The 17,780-nt window shown below is 44.1% G+C and overlaps 1 protein-coding gene across 7 annotated transcripts in view; it reads left to right on the top strand.

Moving 5' to 3' along the window:
* SLC13A3 (solute carrier family 13 member 3) overlaps positions 1–17,780 on the top strand; it is a 94,850-nt gene that overhangs the window by 28,729 nt on the left and 48,341 nt on the right. The window lies entirely within an intron of this gene.

Genomic DNA, 17,780 nt, shown 5'->3' on the forward strand with positions numbered 1-17,780 from the left:
GCTGCTTTCTCAGAAGAGAGGGTAGGAGGGAGCCCTGCCTGGGAATCAGAGACCAGACATCTGCGCTGTCTCAACTATTTCCCTCTGGGTCACCCTGGGCTGGTTTCGGTCTTAACCCTCCATGCCTGTCTCCTCCTCCAGAAGGTGGGCACTCAGATCAGCCGGGCTTATCCTCAAGACTGAACAGATCCAGAGAGGATGTGAAAGGGCCTGTAAAGTGCTTTTCTGTTGAATATCTGTCCTTCCATTTCCAGAAACTACCAGAGTGTGGGAGGAGCAAAAGTCACAATAAGTGTAAAAGGCTTAGCTCAGCACCTGTACATAGTGAGTCTCAGTAAATGCTGGCTGTTACCATCACTACTGTTACTCTCCTCACTGAGCCCAGGACCAGGGCCCAGGGGATCAGGACCAGGGCCCTGAGCTCGGACCACTATGCTGAAATCACGGCTTCATCCCTTGCTAGAGATGCACACATGGATGAAGAAGCTGCTGGACCTCTGTGTGCCTCCAGTTTATCATTTCTAAACAGGGTTGTGAGACGAGCAGGTGAGCTAATGCAGGCAAGGCTTGCTGCCTGGTCATAGTAAGCCCTCAATGAACGGTAGCTTTATTATTCTCACCCGTCATTCACACTGAGGCAGTGTGAACTTGGGCCAGTCACTCAAGCTCTCTGAGCCACACGTAAACTGGGAACAGCGGTCGTAGCTGCCTCGTGGGGCTGTGGGTAGAGTTGAGTGAGGGAATCCACGAGCCGTGCCTGGCACATAGTAAGTGCTCAGTGTGGGCAGCCACCTTGAATAACAGCGCTGCTGCTCTGAGACCATGAGGGACAGCTGCTCGGGACACCACGGAGAGAGATGCTGCCAGCGTTGCAGGGCTTCCAGAGAACGGCCGCATCCATCCATGTTCTCTTTGATCTCCTTCCCAGCTCTCTCAGGATGGCGTAATAAGCATCCTGATATACGGATGAGGACGCAGAGGCTCAAAAAGGCCACCGGTCCTTCCAAAGCCTGAAGCTTGTAGGTGGTAGACCAGGATTTGCACCGGCAACTCTGTGACTCCTAGTGGCCTTGCACCCAGAGCCTCAGCTGGCCTTACTTAACTCCCTTTTTGCAAGTGGAGGCTCATGCCTCAGTGCCTCTCGGCCTCAGCGGAGAGGGTTTCTCCTGGGTTGTCTCGTCTTGCTGGGTCCTTTGCCTGGGCCTGCTGTGTGTGCTCCAAACTCCTTTCCTTTTGGGGTCAATATCTACCTAGCATCATTGCCTTCATCCCCACATGGCAGACTGGAAGTGCTTTAGGGATCACTGAGATGAAACTTCTGATATAAAGAGGGCAAGAAATGTGCAAAAGTAACAGATTCCATCAGTAGGAGGTAACATTTTATATATATTCCCTACTCTACCAGCACTCTGCTCCCAGCACTCAACCTACGTTCACTTTATTTAATCTCCATAACAATAACTCTATGAGGTTGAAATTCTTATCATCATTATCATCATCCCCATTTTACAGATGAGAAAACTGAGGCATGGAGTTAAGTCACTTTTCTAGGAAGCGGTAGAGACAGGATTCGAGCCCGGGCACCCTGGCACTGAAAGCCAAGCTTGTGACTCAGGCTCTTCTGCTCTCGGCATCAGGTCCTGATTTCAGCCCCCGTCTCCTAGCTCCCTGTCCACTGCTCTTTCTGCTGATCCCGACAGCTCCAGCTTCTCGGGAACTCGTCATTTTCCAGGTGCTGTACCACTGTGACTCTGAGATGCCATCGTTCCTGGGTTATCTGTGAGCTAACTGAGCTCCGAGCCTGCCCAAGGCCACTCACACCAGTCATGGATGCCTGAGCCACCGTGTTTCAAGCCCTGAGTGGCCCCAGGGGTTTTGACCACTGTGTAGGCCCAGCCTTGGGCTGGGGGTGATGAGGGGATACTGAGAGGTTTCAGGCATGGCTTTGGCCTTTCTAGAGTTCAATGTTCAGGGCTTCCCACAGCCCTGGCTCTGGACACTCCTGGGGAATGGGCCTCTAGTGGGCAGCAGGAGGGCACCACCATGGGCAGCTGGCCCTGGTCCTGCTTCCTGAAGGGCCTGGCATGGAGCCTCCAGTGCCTGCTGAGAGCCTGGTCACAGCCCAGTGCCTTGACAAAAACTCAACCCAGCGGGGAGATGGGGCACAGGAGGGAAGGTAGTGGTGGATGCAGTTTCCGGACAGCTCCTGCCCTGGGCTCAGAGAACACACCATTTCTCTTTCTTTCTTTTCCTGAGTGAGGGGGGCAGACTTGAGGGCAATGGGGGAAAAGTTGCCGTGTGTCTGCCTGGAAATCATTCCCCAGCTCAAAAATTAACCGCCTGACATGGCACTTTCTTCTTTCTCCCCTGTCACCTCTGCGTGTTTTGCCTGCAGACTTTAATCCCCGTGGTTATGGATTGGCTGAGCCTGAGAAGCTGGGATTTCTTTGGCGGGGGGATTATAAAGCTTCCTGTAAGAAATGTCTGGGTTGGGTTGGCATGAATCAGGCTGGTCAGGGACTAAGGGGACCCCTGGCCCAATTCTTGCTCCCAACCAGGGTCAGGACTAGGGAGAGCCAGGCGAGGCACCCTGGGAACAAAGTTTAAGGAGGGACTCACTGTCAGGGTCATGCACCTGCCTCACCCTGGTCCCAGCCCAGCTCCCAACTCCTGCTGTCTGATAAGCCTCAGGGCGCAATGGTCTTTCCATGAAACAAGATAAAACAAGTCCTTACTTCTGACTTGCTGTGTGACCTCAGGCAAGCCACTTTCCTTCTCTGGGCAGTCATTGTATTAGGGGTTAAATTAGACCAGGGTTTCTCAGCCTCAGCGCTGGTGACATTGATCCTATTGGGAACAAATAATTTTCTGTTGTGGGGCACTGTAGGATGTTAAGTATCATCCCTTGCCTCTACCCACTAGATGCCACTAGCATCATCCCCTCCAATCACCCAAAAATGTCCCTTTGTCCCCTGGAGGTCAAAATCATCCCCTATTGAGAACCACTGGATTAAGTAATCTCAGGTTCATTCTGGCTCTGATATTTTAGGATTTATTTAAAGATTTAAGAACAATGTATTTGAAGCTCAGCGTTTAAGAAATTAAACTTGTATTATTAATAATAAAGTAACATTAATATATGATTTTTAATAATTATTACAACGTAACAATAGCTCATATTTGTTGAGCATTCCCACGTGTCCATCACTGGGTCAGTGGTTATTTTATATGAAATAAATCACTCTCCCAGGTAGGTACTATTATTATGTACCTACAGCACACAGGGAAACTGAGGGTGAGGGCAGTTAAATAACTAGGTCACACAGCTAGAGTGTGGAAAGATTGAGTTTATAGCTCAGGCTTGTCTGATTCCAGAGCCCATACTATTTCTACAGTGCATGTTTATTGAAGGAAGATTAGAAAATACAGATAAGCAAAAGCAAATATAGTACTTTCTGATGACAGAATTGTTAGGTGGAAGGCACTTCTGGTTTAAGTTGGTGGAGTCCAGACTTTTCTATTCCATTCACCTTTCTGAAGCAGTCTGAAAACAGCAACAAAAAGCAACAAATGGAGAAGAAAATGCCATCTCTGATGAAAGAAGGGCAGACCACAATCCCACCCTTGGTTTGTGAAGAAAAGCTGACAATGGTGGTGGGATTTGGGCCAAATTGCAGGAGGGAACCAAGAGTTTCTGCAGCCCCTGGGCAGGAGGCAGAATTCTCCAGAAGTATTTTTCAACTCTATGAGCCCTTCCTAATCCCAGCAAAGCCTGAAGCATGCACACGGGAAGGGAGAGTCGCTGAAATGCATGTGACAGTTCAGAGTTCAGATGAACTGGATGAAGAGGCTCGAAGACCATTGGTAAGAAGCAGGATGTTAAAGTGCCAGGTGAGAGAAGGATGGGTAACGATCAACCATATGGTTGTATGGGCTCTAATTTTCTCTCTCGTAAGTCGAAGAGACTTACTCAAGGAGATACTGAAGAACTGTGACATTCTTGGGTCTTTACACTTAATCTCCACACTAAGTCTATTGCTTAGAGTAGAGATATATTTCAGGGAAGTGGTGGTGAGGAAGGGTTCTGAGATAATCCACAGGACTACTGCATAGACACCTGCTGCCCCAGCTTCCTCCTAGCCCCTCTCCCCACACTTTCTTTTAACAAAGAACTGTGCTAAGTAGCCAGCATGGGACCTACAAAAAGACTGTGTGAGAAATAAGAAGAAAAGGAACATCAAATGAAAAGTAGACAAAGAATAAATACTGGAAGAGTTGTGTAATGAAGAGAAACTACTGAACAGACATTTCTCTGTGAAATACACAAAAAATGAAAGAAATGATGGCCTTCCTAAAATAAATCTCAAGATGAGAAATAAAAGGGTCAAAGAAGAGATAATAAAAAGTAGATGGAGATGAAAAAAGCAGTCTTCTGGAAGTGGAGGGAGGAGAAAAGTGAAGCCACTCTATTATAAAAGCTCTTTTAGAAACAGCAAAATGGAAAATATTAAAAACATAATCAAGGACATGTTACACAGACTAAAGAAGATTGAACAAAATGAAGTGGGAAAGAAAGAGTAAAAAAGGATGAAAGAAAGATGATCAATAGGGGGGACAAAGGAAATCTAACTTCTGCATAATTGGTATTGCTGAAGAAGAAAGAAAAAGAAATCAAACAAGTAAAACAGAAAACAATATTGGAATCTTTAATAGTAGAAAATGTCTCTGAAACCAAACTAACTTAAAACATATGCAAATTTTCTGTCTCCCAGAAAAAAACTTATAGAGACTCATCAACACTGGTATTCATGGTAACATGAATGAACTTGAGGATTCAACCAAAAAATCTTATGGCTATTCAGGCAAAAATTTTGATGAGCTGTAAGAGGGAAGAAATCAGGCTGGCCTCAAATTTCTGCACGGTGAAATCTCTCCTAATTCTCAGAAAAAGAAAGCATAACCCCAGAATTTTACAGATGTATTAACTGTGTATTCAGGGAACGTCTACTTTAAAAAAAAATACATATTTATTGTTGAAATTTGGAAAAGCAGAGCATATAATGAACACATTTATTCATAATCTCACTCCTAAAATAGTCTGCCTGTCAAGTACATATTTCAAAATGCTTTCACGTGCATTCATTCTAATGGGATCATCTGTGACATAGACATCGCAAAATTATTATTTCCAATTTGCAGATGAATGAACTCAGTGACTTGACGCAAGAATTCAGTGGCCAAACCACTACACCCAGGCTTCCCGGCCCTCAGTCCCGAATGCTCTAGAGTAGCTCTGTCCAACAGAACTTTCTGTGGTGATGCGATGTTCCAGATCTGCTCCATCCAGAAAGGTAGACACTAGTCTCACGTAGCTGTGGAACACTTGAAATGTGACGCGTGTGACCGAGTGTGACTGGAATTCTAAATTTCATTTAACTTTAATGAATTCAAACTTACATAGCCACAGGTGGCTGGAAGCTACTATATTCGGACAGCCCAGCGCTAGAGATTTCCTTGTCATTCTTTTTTTTATTACTTATTTATTATTTATTTATTTATTTATGGCTGTGTTGGGTCTTCGTTTCTGTGTGAGGGCTTTCTCTAGCTGCGGCAAGTGGGGGCCACTCTTCATCGCGGTGCGCGGGCCTCTCACTGTCGCGGCCTCTCCTGTTGCGGAGCACAGGCTCCAGACGCGCAGGCTCAGCAGTTGTGGCTCACGGGCCTAGTTGCTCCGCGGCACGTGGGATCTTCCCAGACCAGGGCTCGAACCCGTGTCCCCTGCATTGGCAGGCAGATTCTCAACCACTGCGCCACCAGGGAAGCCCTTCCTTGTCATTCTTTTTCCTTCTGAAAAATAAAGCTGACCACTTTCCACTTCAGCCATCTCCCAAGCACATCCACATCAAGTTCTTCCAAATTCTGGCCTCTGGGATCAATCAGCCTTCATAATTAGGACCAGCCTTCTGGCTTCTGGCCCCTGTCTTCTTGGGCTGCAGTCTCCTTCGGGCTTGTCCACCCCTGGAGGTTTTAGCTGAGTCACTCCAGCTTCTGCTGGCAGAGGGGACAGGCTGGGGATGTGAGAGATGTTTCACCTGGAGCCACGACTCCATCTACCCTGGGCCACCTCAGCAATATTCCCCTTCCTGAAGCTGAGCCTCTGGACAGAACAAGTGGCAAAGTGGCAGACTGCTGACTCTTGAGATGACCCAGAAAGTGAGCCTGCAAGATCAGACACTTGCCCCCACCTCTGGACTCCAGAAGTTAAAATTCAAAGGAACAGGGTCTCGGGATCATGTGACTCTAGCCTTCTACCCTCCTTCTACCGTAATCTGCCCTTGAGGGATCAAAGGAAGATTCCATTCTGCAGACACGCAGGCTGACTCTGCCTGTGTCCAGGTGGCTGCTCTGAGTTCACCAAACAGGGGGCCCAGAGGTAGAGGTGGGTCAGACGTGCTGTGCACTGGAGCAAAATCATGGATTCACTGGACCCCACTCCCTGATCCACTATTTGGACTGGGAGCCATGAGATCTTCTCTTGTGCTCTATGTAGTCCTGAAGAGATCACTCCTCCTGTGACCTCAGTTTCTATACCTGTAAAATGGGGATTTTAAGACGGAGCAGGGATTTTTCACAGAGCATCCTGATTCCTAGTAATCTGTGAAACAGCTTGACATTAGATTGCAAGTTGTGTATGTGTGAGCACTTTTCTGGGATTTTCCACTAATTAAAACCATTTAGACGAGAGGTCATAAAGTGGTGACCATGGGTCTGATGCATTTTACAGATGTGTTTTTTGGCCCACACTTTCCTTTTAATGAGCAAATCATTTAAAATGGTGAGATTTCACATAAAAGCACAATTTCAAGCTTCTCTGGAAAAAACAGGAGATCTGGCATCATGGGCCCCACGTTTCCCCATGGCAACAGCCAGGAGCTGAGCAGCAGTTGCTGTTTCCAAGGGGCCTATATTCCCCACTTCACCACGGTCCCCACTCCTCCCTATTGCACCCATGACACTAAAGCCCAGTGCCAGCTGTAATTTATCATCAAACTTGGGCATTTTTTTCCTGCTAAAAGGATGGTTTTCTGTACCCAAAACACTGTCAGAATTGCAAATCAGACTTGAGAAAACAAGGTGATATTTCTTACGCCAGCCCACCTCGTTCATTAAATTGTCCCTTGCATTTGAGTTTGTGATGCCTGATTTAGAGTACTTCATCATTCATTTAACAAATGTCCATCGAGGCCCTGAAGACAGAGGTGAACAAACACAGACAAGGGCCCTGTTTGTATGGAGCTTACAGTCTGGTGGGAAGAGAGCTAATGATAAGTGAACAAACAAGAAATACTTCGGCCATTGGTAAGTGCTTGACAAGAACAAGGCTGGATGGTGGAAATCAGACCACAGACAATAGCGTGGTCTGTGAAGAGGTGACCTTTGAGATGAGGCCGAACAACAAGAAGGAGTGAGCTGGGCAGAGATCAAGGGGCCAGAGATCAAGGAGTGAGGGCCAGGCAGAGGAGACAGCAGGTGCAAAGACCTGGAGGTGGGAATGGGCTTGGCCCGCTGGATGTCTGAGAGCCCACCACTTAGTGTCCACAGGCCAGCTCTCTGGTCGCTGCCTCCATGCCTCCTGGGAGACTTTTGCTCGGCCCACCAGGGTGGAGGGGTGGGGGTGAGGGGCAGTAGTACTTATTAATTCCTCACCAGATGTCTGGCATCCAGATGGCAATTCTGAATCCAGTTTGCCCACAGGAAGCTCAGCTGGGGCAGGGAAGCTATTTGGGGTCACCTCAGCCCTTCTGCAATCCCTAACCAGCAAGATAATGAAACACTCTTGACCCACTCACTGCCCAAGCCACGTGTGGGCCAAGGATCGACTTCCCAACTCTTGTCATTTCCCTCACGTCACCTCCCTGGCTGACACATGCCATATCTGGAATCATTCCTCCACAAAGGATTGATGTTGACATCCCGGCAAGAGCACCCAGAGAGCGAGGAGAGAATAGGAGGGAGCGAGAGAAACAGAGAGAGAAAAGAGGGGAAAGAGGGAGAGGGAGAATGCATGCCTGGGACTCAAGGCCTTTGAAAGGCAACAGTTGCAGCCAGAATTTACCAACACTTCTCCCCCTCCCCCCCCATAATGTGCAGAATTAATACATTGCACTAAAGAACTGGCAGGATGTCACCCCCGAAGCAGAAGTCCTTGAATATTTACAGCAGCTTTATTCATAATAATGCCAAAATGGAAACACTCCACTTTCCACCAGCAGGAAGATGTACAAAGAAAGAGTGGTATATTTACAGGATGGAATACTATGCAGTAGTAAAAAAGAATTAACTGCTGATACATGCAACTTCATGGATGAATCCACAGGCATTATACTGAGCAGAAAATACAAAAGTACATCATTTCATTTAAGTAAAGTCCAAGAACAGGAGAAACCAATCTACAGCAATGGAAATCACAGCAGTGTTTTGGAGGGGACGTGAGGATTGACCTGAAAGGGGCTAAGGGGAACTTTCTGGGGGATGGAAATATTCTATTCCTTTTTTTTTAAACTATAGTTGATTTACAATGTTCTGTTAGTTTCTGGTGTACGGCAAAGTGTTTCAGTTATACGTATATACATATATATATTCTTTCTCAGGTTCTTTTCCATTACAGCTTATTATAAGATACTGAATATAGTTCCCTGGGCTATGCAGTAGGTCCTCTATTTTATATATGGTAGTTTTTATCTGCTAATCCCAAAGTCCTAATTTATCCCCCCAACCTTTCCCCTTTGATAAGTTTGTTTTCTATGTCTGTGAGTCTGTTTCTGTTTTGTAAATAAGTTCATTTGTATCATTTTTTTAGATTCCACATACAAGTGATATCATATATTTGTCTTTCTCTATCTGACTTACTTCACATAGTATGATAATCTCTACATCCATTCATGTTGCTGCATATGGCATTATTTCATTCTTTTTTTATGGCTGAGTAATATTCCTTTGTATGTATATCTCTTTATTGGAAATGTTCTATGTCTTGACTGGGATGGTGGTTGTATGGGTACGTACATTTGTTGAAATGCAAACTGTACACTTACAATGGATGCATTTTATTGTATGTAAACTATAGCTCATAAAGCTAATTTTTTTTAAAAAGTCATGTTTATTTTTCTCACCAGCTGTTGCTCTAAAATGTATTCAGTAGGGGACGTTCTTCCCCTATAACCTGGACTAAAACTCCTGCAGACCATGACTTTCCCCATCACTCTTGAGAAGGAATTAAAATCCTCTAGTTACTTAAATATACAAACACGATCTCTATTCAGAAAGTCAATGTTCAGTTCCAGGCAAGGATCAAAATGTGGAACTTGGTTCGAGGAAGTCTTTTTCCCTCCCCTACCCGGGTGCTCCACGGGCTGGGAGCCACTGAGAGGGAGATCCTTCTCTCCCGGACTCCCCCTTAAGTTCTTCCTCTTCCTCGTGTTCTAGAGAGAGGTCTCTGACATCCAGTGTGAGAGAAGCCAGGAGGGCAAGAGGAGCCTGGGGAGCAGGTGCGTGCTTGCGGCTCCCCTGCTCGGCTGGCTTCCCCCGCTGGGGGCCTGGTACATCCCCTGACACATTGTCTTGCGAGCATCGCAGGAGGTGGGGGAATAGAGGGTCCCCACTCCAGGAACACTTTCCTTGTGGGATATATTTTCTCTGATAGGCTGCGCCCCTCCAGTGCCTGGTTTTCCATTGGTTTGCTGCGTGTGAACTTTTTGGGGGGTCCTAGATAGAAGCAGACTTCTTAGGCAGGATATAAAGTGACCCTGGTGACCCACCTCTGGTCCTCAAGGAACACTCGGGATTTTCCTCCTCACATCTTTGGAGTATCTGTCCAGCTAGGGTTGCCAGATAAAATACAGGGTGCCCAGTTGACTTTGAGTTTCAGATGAACAGTGAATAATTTTTTTAGTATAAGTATGTCCCAAATGTTACATGGGTTATACTTATGCTAAAAAATTCATTCATTGCTATTCATCCGGATGCTGATTGGACATTTGGAAGGAGCCTGCTTAGCTTCTCTCCATCTCCCCCTTCTGTACTGACATAATGCTAAGCGGAGGCCCGGGAACCTGCCTGTTTTATCCAGTAGGCTGCCCTTGTGACCTTGGCCAGGTTACTTAATCACTCTGTGCATTAGTTTCCTTATCTGTTAAATGGAGATAATCACGGGACCTACTTCATAAGGCTGTTGTGACAATCACAAGTAAACTGAGATAACACAGGGACAGTAGTTGGAATGGTGTCTGGCACATAGTACATTCTCAGTAAATGTTGGGTCTTAGTAGTCTTACTGTGGTGGTGGTGGTTGCTATCCTATGAAGAGAGGGAGGACTATAGCTTCCAGTTAGATTATTCTCTAGAGAAAAAGAGCCAAAATGGAAGGAAGGATGAGGCTCCTGGATGGGAGAATTGGGAGGGGACATGGTGATTATTAAAAGCATGCCCTTTGGAAACATTGGGGCACAGACGAGAAGTGATGGAGGGACATAGATGGCAAGGCCAGGCTTGAGAGGGGTTCTTTTGGTCTAGGAATGCGAGAGATACCAGGGATGCTAGAGAGTTAGAGGCTGCAGGAATGTGGCAAGGGCACCCATGGATCATGCAGAGATGTGGAGTGGTACGGAGTGCAAACTCTGGAGTCAGACCGCCTTGGGTTCAAATCCTGGCTCTGCCTCAGCAACCTCGGGCAGGTTACCTGACTTACCCTCTTTGCCTCAGTTGTCCCATTGCTAAAATGGAGATAATAATACCTGCCTGCAAGCGTGGCTGTGGAACGGAATGAGTTAATGCATGTAAATTACTAGGAAAAGTACCTGGTCAGTTGTAAGCACTTGTTCATTAACTCTCATTATACTCGGAGCCCTTTAAATGTTTAGGGGAAGAGAGTTTAAAGATTAGAATTTCTGTTTAGATGTGCAGTTCATGAACAGCAACACTACCCTGGGACCGAATTACCTGGGTCACAGCTTTACATGCATGACTAAATCGATGTCATTTATAATCCCCTCTGAAAAATAATAGGACCTCTCATTAAATGAATTAATACATGTAAAATACCTGGAACTTAATAAATACTCAAAACATGTTGGTGGTTTTGGTTGTCATTATTATCATAATTATTCTCCTGCATAGTGATGTGAGGCAGGATAGAAAAGGCAGCTCTGAACAGAGCTTCTTAGGGTTCATATTTTCCAGGTGGCTTTTCATGCCACTGACCTCAATCATTATAATATTCTCTTTCCTTTTCTTTTCATGCCCTTGTAAGGATAACCCAGGTAGCAGGGTTACTGTGGCCTCACAAAATGAATTAGGAAATGCTCCTCTTTTCTCTATTCTCTGGAAGGGTTTGTGTAAGATGGGTATTACTTAGTCCTTAAATGTTTAATAGAATTACCATTGAGGTCAGCAGGACTTAGAGGGGTTTTTTTGTTGTTGTTGTTTTTTGAGGGGAGTTTTTAAATGATTGATTCTCTTTAATAGACAATGAAATAGTCAGCTTTTCTTTTCTGATAGTTGGATAAGTTATGTTTTTCAAGAAGTTCTTCTGTTTCCTCTGAGTTATCAAATTTATTGGTATAAAGTAGTTCATACTATCCATTTAGTATCCTTTCGAAGCTGTAAGATTAGATTAGTTCATGAGGGCGGGGGGGGGGCCCATGATGGAATTATAGCCCTTATAAGAAGAGAGCTTGTCTCTGCATGCCTGGCACCAAGGAAGGACCATGTGGGGACATAAGGAAAAGACAGCCGTCTGTAAGCCAGGAAGAGAGCTCTCCCCACAACCCAAATCTTCTGGCGCCAGGATCTTAGATCCTCCAGTCTCCAGAACTGTGAGAAATAAATGTCTCCTGTTTAAGCCACCCAGTCTGTGGTATTTGCTTGTAGCAACCTGAGCTGATTAAGACAGACATATTATTCTTCAAACTGGAATACCTATTGGTCTGTCAGGTGGTGCATAAAACAGGATAGTTGTGTCTTCCAAAGCCAGCAGCAAGTTTCCAACTTTGACAGCAAATAATTGTATATTTTTAAACAATGGATGCATTATGGAGCATGATACCACACATGGGTTGAAGAATGTCAAGTTTGCACCAGAATGTGACCCAGATTCCTTGAGGGCTTTCCATGGATGTTCTTCTGCCTGGAGGCCCACAGAGTGACTGGAGCCCATGTACTGGCTCACGAGACCTAATGGTTACATTTTCATGAATTTTGCTAGCTAGTTGTTAAACATAGATACTATTTAAAATGAAATTTTATTAATTGGGGTTAAAAAATTATATCAAAACAAAGGTAATAGATAGTCAAAACTCATCACTTCCTAATTGTTTTACTATTATCTATGGTCTTGAGGTTATTTACATCTACTGTTATTTACATCTATATGTGCGGAGGAAATACTGTGGAGTGTTGTGATACAGTCCATCTCTTTCCAACACTGTGCTCAGTGATGTAACTTGGTGGCTTGAAATCAGCCATGTGGGCGTATTTACACCATAGAAATCACTAAACACTACAAATCAGGGCTTAGCTCATTGTTTGGTTGCTTGTCTAGACGTAAGAAGGTAATGGGAAAAGTTAGTAATACAGATCACACTTAAAATGTGTTGTCTATAGCTGTTATATTGTGACTAGCACAAAAAATGAGGAACTATTCTTCTGGTATTTGAAAACCATCATTTGATTCAGTAAAGAAGACACACCATTGGTAAGTGAGTGACGTTCTGACATATTCCTTCATTGTGTCTGTTTTGTCTTAATAATTAATGTAAATGAAAACATAACCAACATTCATAGTGGAACTAAACTCACTGATCAGTGACATGAGTGACTTCTTAGCTGAATTGAATAATAATCAAGAACTTTTACACACACACACAAACATATACACCCACAGTTTTTTCAGAGAGCCAGTTGTTAAACATTTACCAGCACATCACTTGAGGGATATTTGGTGGGTAGGGTCTGATAAGGTCATTTGAGTTTGCGAAGAACTAGCCATTGAGAATGGTCCTATGATTGGCACTGTCAGATTTCCTGGTAAAAGTGCCATGACTGTGTCTCAGTCATTTTTGTAGTCTCAACTCCCAGTCTGGTGCTTAGCACGTGGTCAGGAATAATGTTTGCTGAATGGATGATAGTGAACATGTTGTAAGCACTGTCTGAGTTGCAGAAGCACGTATTAGTTATTCAATAAATATTTTGGGTTCCTACTGTGTGCCAGGCACTGTTCTTGGCTTCAGGGACACAATCCCTGCCCTCCTAGAGCTTACATTCTAGTGGAAGAGAAAACCAGTAAAGTATAAAATGTGCTTTCAGGTTAATTTTATGTCACCTTGACTAGGCTAAGAGATGCCTAGTTAGTTGGTGAAACATTATTTCTTAGTGTATCTGTGAGGATGTCTCTGGAAGAGATTGCATTTAAATCAGTAGACTGAGATCTGCCCTCACCAATGTGGTGGGCATCATCCAATCAGCTGAGGGCTTGAATAGAACAAAAGGGTGGAGGGAGGGCAAATTCCCTTCTGCTCGATCTGAGCCATCCACTTTCTCCTGCCATCGGACATCCGGGCTTTTGGACTCAGATTGGAACCTACACCATCAGTTCCCTGCTTCTGAGGGCTTTGACCTTGGACTGAATTATACCACCAGCTCTCCTGGTTCTCCTGCTTGCAGATGGAAAATCATGAGACTTCCTGGCCTCCATAACTGTGGGAGCCAAATCCTATCACAAATCTCCTCTTATATGTATCTAGATATGTCCTATCCATTCTCTTTCTCTGGAGAACACCAACTAATCCAGGTGGCAGCAATTGGTTATATGAAGAAAAATGAAGCAGGATAAGGGGATGGAGACAAGTGGTATCACACTGCTGCCACACAAGGAGCCAGGACATGGCCTTCTACTTAAAACCTGGCTCCATCTCTAGGAAGCTGTGTGTCTTCAGAGTAGTCACTTGACCTCTCTGAGCTATGAAAACTGTCTCTAACTGATATTCGGGTCCATTTGTGGACTCACAGGTTCCAAGCCCTAAGAAGACCTTGTTGGCCAAATTTGCTTTTTTGTGGTCTGAACCTTTGGATTCATTGGCTTCCCGGGTGGTCCCTGAAACTCCACTGGCAGAACGTGGGCATTCCAGAAGCTTCTGTAAATGGGGTGCTGTTTATTGTGCTGCCACTTTCCTGCATCTTTGTTTGCTGTACTAGGAGTACCTGGGTTGGGTCTGCCCCTTTGTTTGCCTCTGTGGAACCCTGGAACGATGCCTTTTGGCTCCAAGCACCCATTGAGACAAAGAGGTCCTTTTCTATAACAGATGCAGCGCAGGATCTCAGCTGCCTGGGAAACCCCAGTTTGGGGTTCTAGAAACATGCCTGACACCTATCTGTTGCCTCTCTGGTCTCAGTGTTCATATCCGTAAAGCAGGGGGCTTGGCGATGGTCTGACTGTCCTCCATTGAATTCCTGGATCAGGGAGGTATTCGGTTTGCCAGGGTGGGTGGGAGGGAGGGAACGAACAGGGGGCCTAGTAGAGAGCTCCTCTTCCCACTTCTCCCAGAAAAACTCCTTTTAACTAAATTTTACTCTCAGGGTTTGTCTGTTTTATATTGTGATTCAATATACAATTTTGCTTGGACAAAGGGCTGGAAGTTATAAATACTTATAAATCCGTGATTATCTAAGATCTCTCATCCCTGATATGTAGGAATCTGCCTGGTATAGGAACCAAAAAGATGTTAGGAAATCAAAACTTAGGCAATTTTTAGTTGTGGTATTTGATTCCATATTATTGCTTTTGCTTTCGATCTTTAAAGTGTGTGTCCAATAATCTGACCTCTTAAAATATTCGTTTCAAGTGGTGTTGATTTGTTTTACAATTATTCTTCCCTGACCCCAACAACTCAAAACTGTGAGAACTAATAAATGAATTCAGCAAAGTAGCAGGATACAAAGTCAACACACAAAAATCAGTTGCATTTCTATACAATCTAAAAAGGAAATTAAGAAAATAATTCATTTACAATAGCATCAAAAGGGATAAAATACCTAGGAATTAACCAAGGAGGTGAAAGACATGTACAATGAAAACTACAAAACATGGCCGAAAGAAATGAAAGACATAAATACAGGTCTTCCTCAACTTGCAATGGGGTTACATCCCAATAAACATATTGTAAGTTGAAAATATCATAAGTCAAAAATGCATTTGATACACCTAACCTACTCAACATCATAGTTTAGCCTAGCCTACCTTAAATGTGCTCACTTACATTAGCCTACAGTTGGGCAAAAATCATCTAGCACAAAGCCTATTTTATAATAAAGTGTTGAATATCTCATGTAATTTATTGAATGCTGTACTGAAAGTGAAGAGCGGAATGGTTGCCTGGGTACAGAATGCTTGTAAGTGTATCGGTTGTTTACCCTCATGATGGTGTGGTTGGCTGCGAGCTGAGGCTCGCTGCCACTGCCCAGCATCAGGAGAGAGGATCAGACTGCATATTGCTAGCCTGGAAAAAGATCAAACTTCAAAATTCTACTGAATGCATATCACTTTTGCACCATCATAAAGTTTAAAAAATCGTTAAGTTGAACCATCAGAAATAGGGGACTGACTGTAAGTGGAAACATGTCTTGTGTTCATGGGTTGGAAAACTTAATATTGTTAAGATATCAATACTACCCAAAGTGATCTAAAGAGTCAGTGCAATCCCTATCAAAACCCCAATGGTTTTTTTTGTGGAAATAGAAAACCCATCCTACAATTCATGTGGAATCTCAAGGGACCCCAAAGAGCCAAAACAATCTTGAAAAAGAACAAAGCTGGAGGACTCAGAAGTTTTCCTGATTTCAAAACTTACTACAAAGCTGCAGTAATCAGAACAGTGTGGTACTGGCAAAAAGACAGATATAAACCAATGGAACAGAATAGAAAGCCCAGAAATAAACCCTCACGTGTATGGTCAAATGATTTTTGGAGAGGGTCCCAAGACCATTCAATGGGGAAGGGACAATCTTTTCACCAGATTGTGCTGGGAAAACTGGATATTCATATGCAAAAGAATGAAGTTAGACCTTTATCTAACATCACATACAAAAATGAACTCAAAATGTGCTCATGATCTAAACATAAGACCTAAAACTATAAAAATCTAAGAAGAAAACATAAGACAAAAACTTCAGGACATTGGATTTGGCAATGATTTCTTGGATATGACACCAAAGGCACAGGCAACAAAAGAAAAAATAGACAAATGGGAAAAGAGGATTTGTTTTACAAAAATTCCCTCTGTAAGAGACTTTTTGTAGGTCTCTAAATTGCATGAGAGAATGTAAACACTGGTACAAAAGCTAAGGCACTTGAGAAATGGAAATTCTCCAATGTTGGGCGTGTTAAACAGTCTCAGGATGTGTTTTCAAGGTTTGGAAATGGATGTAGGTATGTCTTACAGTCTTCCCTCTCTCAGTAAGGGACAACCTCATTCTTCCATTGAGGCCAGCAACTAGAATTACCCTGGGCTTCTCTCTTTGCCTTGCACATCATAACAGATCCTTGGCAAAGCTATCTTAGAAATAGATCCAGAATTTGACGACTTCTCATTACCTACAGTGCTCCCATCAGACCCTAGCTGCCAGTATCTGTTGCTTGGATTATTGCCAAAGCCATCTCATTGGTCTCCCTGGACCATTGGACCTTGCCCCTTTAGATGGATTAACTAATCGTAGTGTCTGCACATAGTTTGATGCCTGTCCTGTGTAGCTGAGGATATGTTCTATTAGGATGGTTCTTGTTAGGATGGAATTCAGTTCAGTGTGCTGTGGACACTGAATAAAGCTGACAAAACCTACTATGAGTAAGAAGTAAGAAGAATAAATGGCACCAAACAGCACCAAATCCAAGAAATAGTCTGTGTTCACTGGAACATGCAAGATCATTGCCTTGAGAGAATATAAGAAAGCAAGGTCAGGGCAGTAGGCAGTTTTATTTAAATAGTGACTATGGGAATAATAAGACACTATTTATTATGGGTCCTGTGGGACACTGATGTATCAGAAGACGTTACCATTACTGCGCTCTTGTTTCATCAGCAGGTGAACAGTCTCACAGGTTTTGACAAATGTACAAACCCATGTAACCACCACCCCAATCGAGGTCTAGAACATTTCTGTCACCCCAGTAAGTTTCCTTTGTGCTCCTTTGCAGCTCCCCCTCCGCAAAACACAAACATCCTAACCCCAGACTTGGCAACCACAGATCCGTTTTGTTTTGAATCTTTGAAATTGCATTGTCAACCTTAATGCATAGATTCTAGCATTCAGCTGATAACAGCTGTGGGGTACTTGGTTAAGAGAGTTGGCTCTGGAGACAGATTGTCTTGTTTGCACAACCATTGCCTTGCTACTGACCTCCTGGAATCTCAGTTTCCCAATCCACCAAATGGTCATAATAATTATACGTACTTCACTGGGATTTTGTGAGGAATAAACAATAGCTGGTACCTACTAGCCCAATAAATATCAGTAATTATTATTACTATTTATAGAGTGGGTACCAAGTGTTGGACATTGTGCTAAATGCCGTGTATGGATGTGGCAGTTGCTACTGGTGCTCTGTCCACATCCCTGTTGGCGGTTACCATTCTGCACATGCCAATAGCTTCTTGCAGAACCCTGGATGCTCTGCACGAACTTGTTATCTGGCTGCTGCACACGGCAGGTCGAAGTGCTGGAGAGTTAAC

Source organism: Balaenoptera borealis, assembly GCF_965194805.1.
Source record: "Balaenoptera borealis genome assembly, chromosome: 16".
Classification (NCBI taxonomy): domain Eukaryota; kingdom Metazoa; phylum Chordata; class Mammalia; order Artiodactyla; family Balaenopteridae; genus Balaenoptera; species Balaenoptera borealis.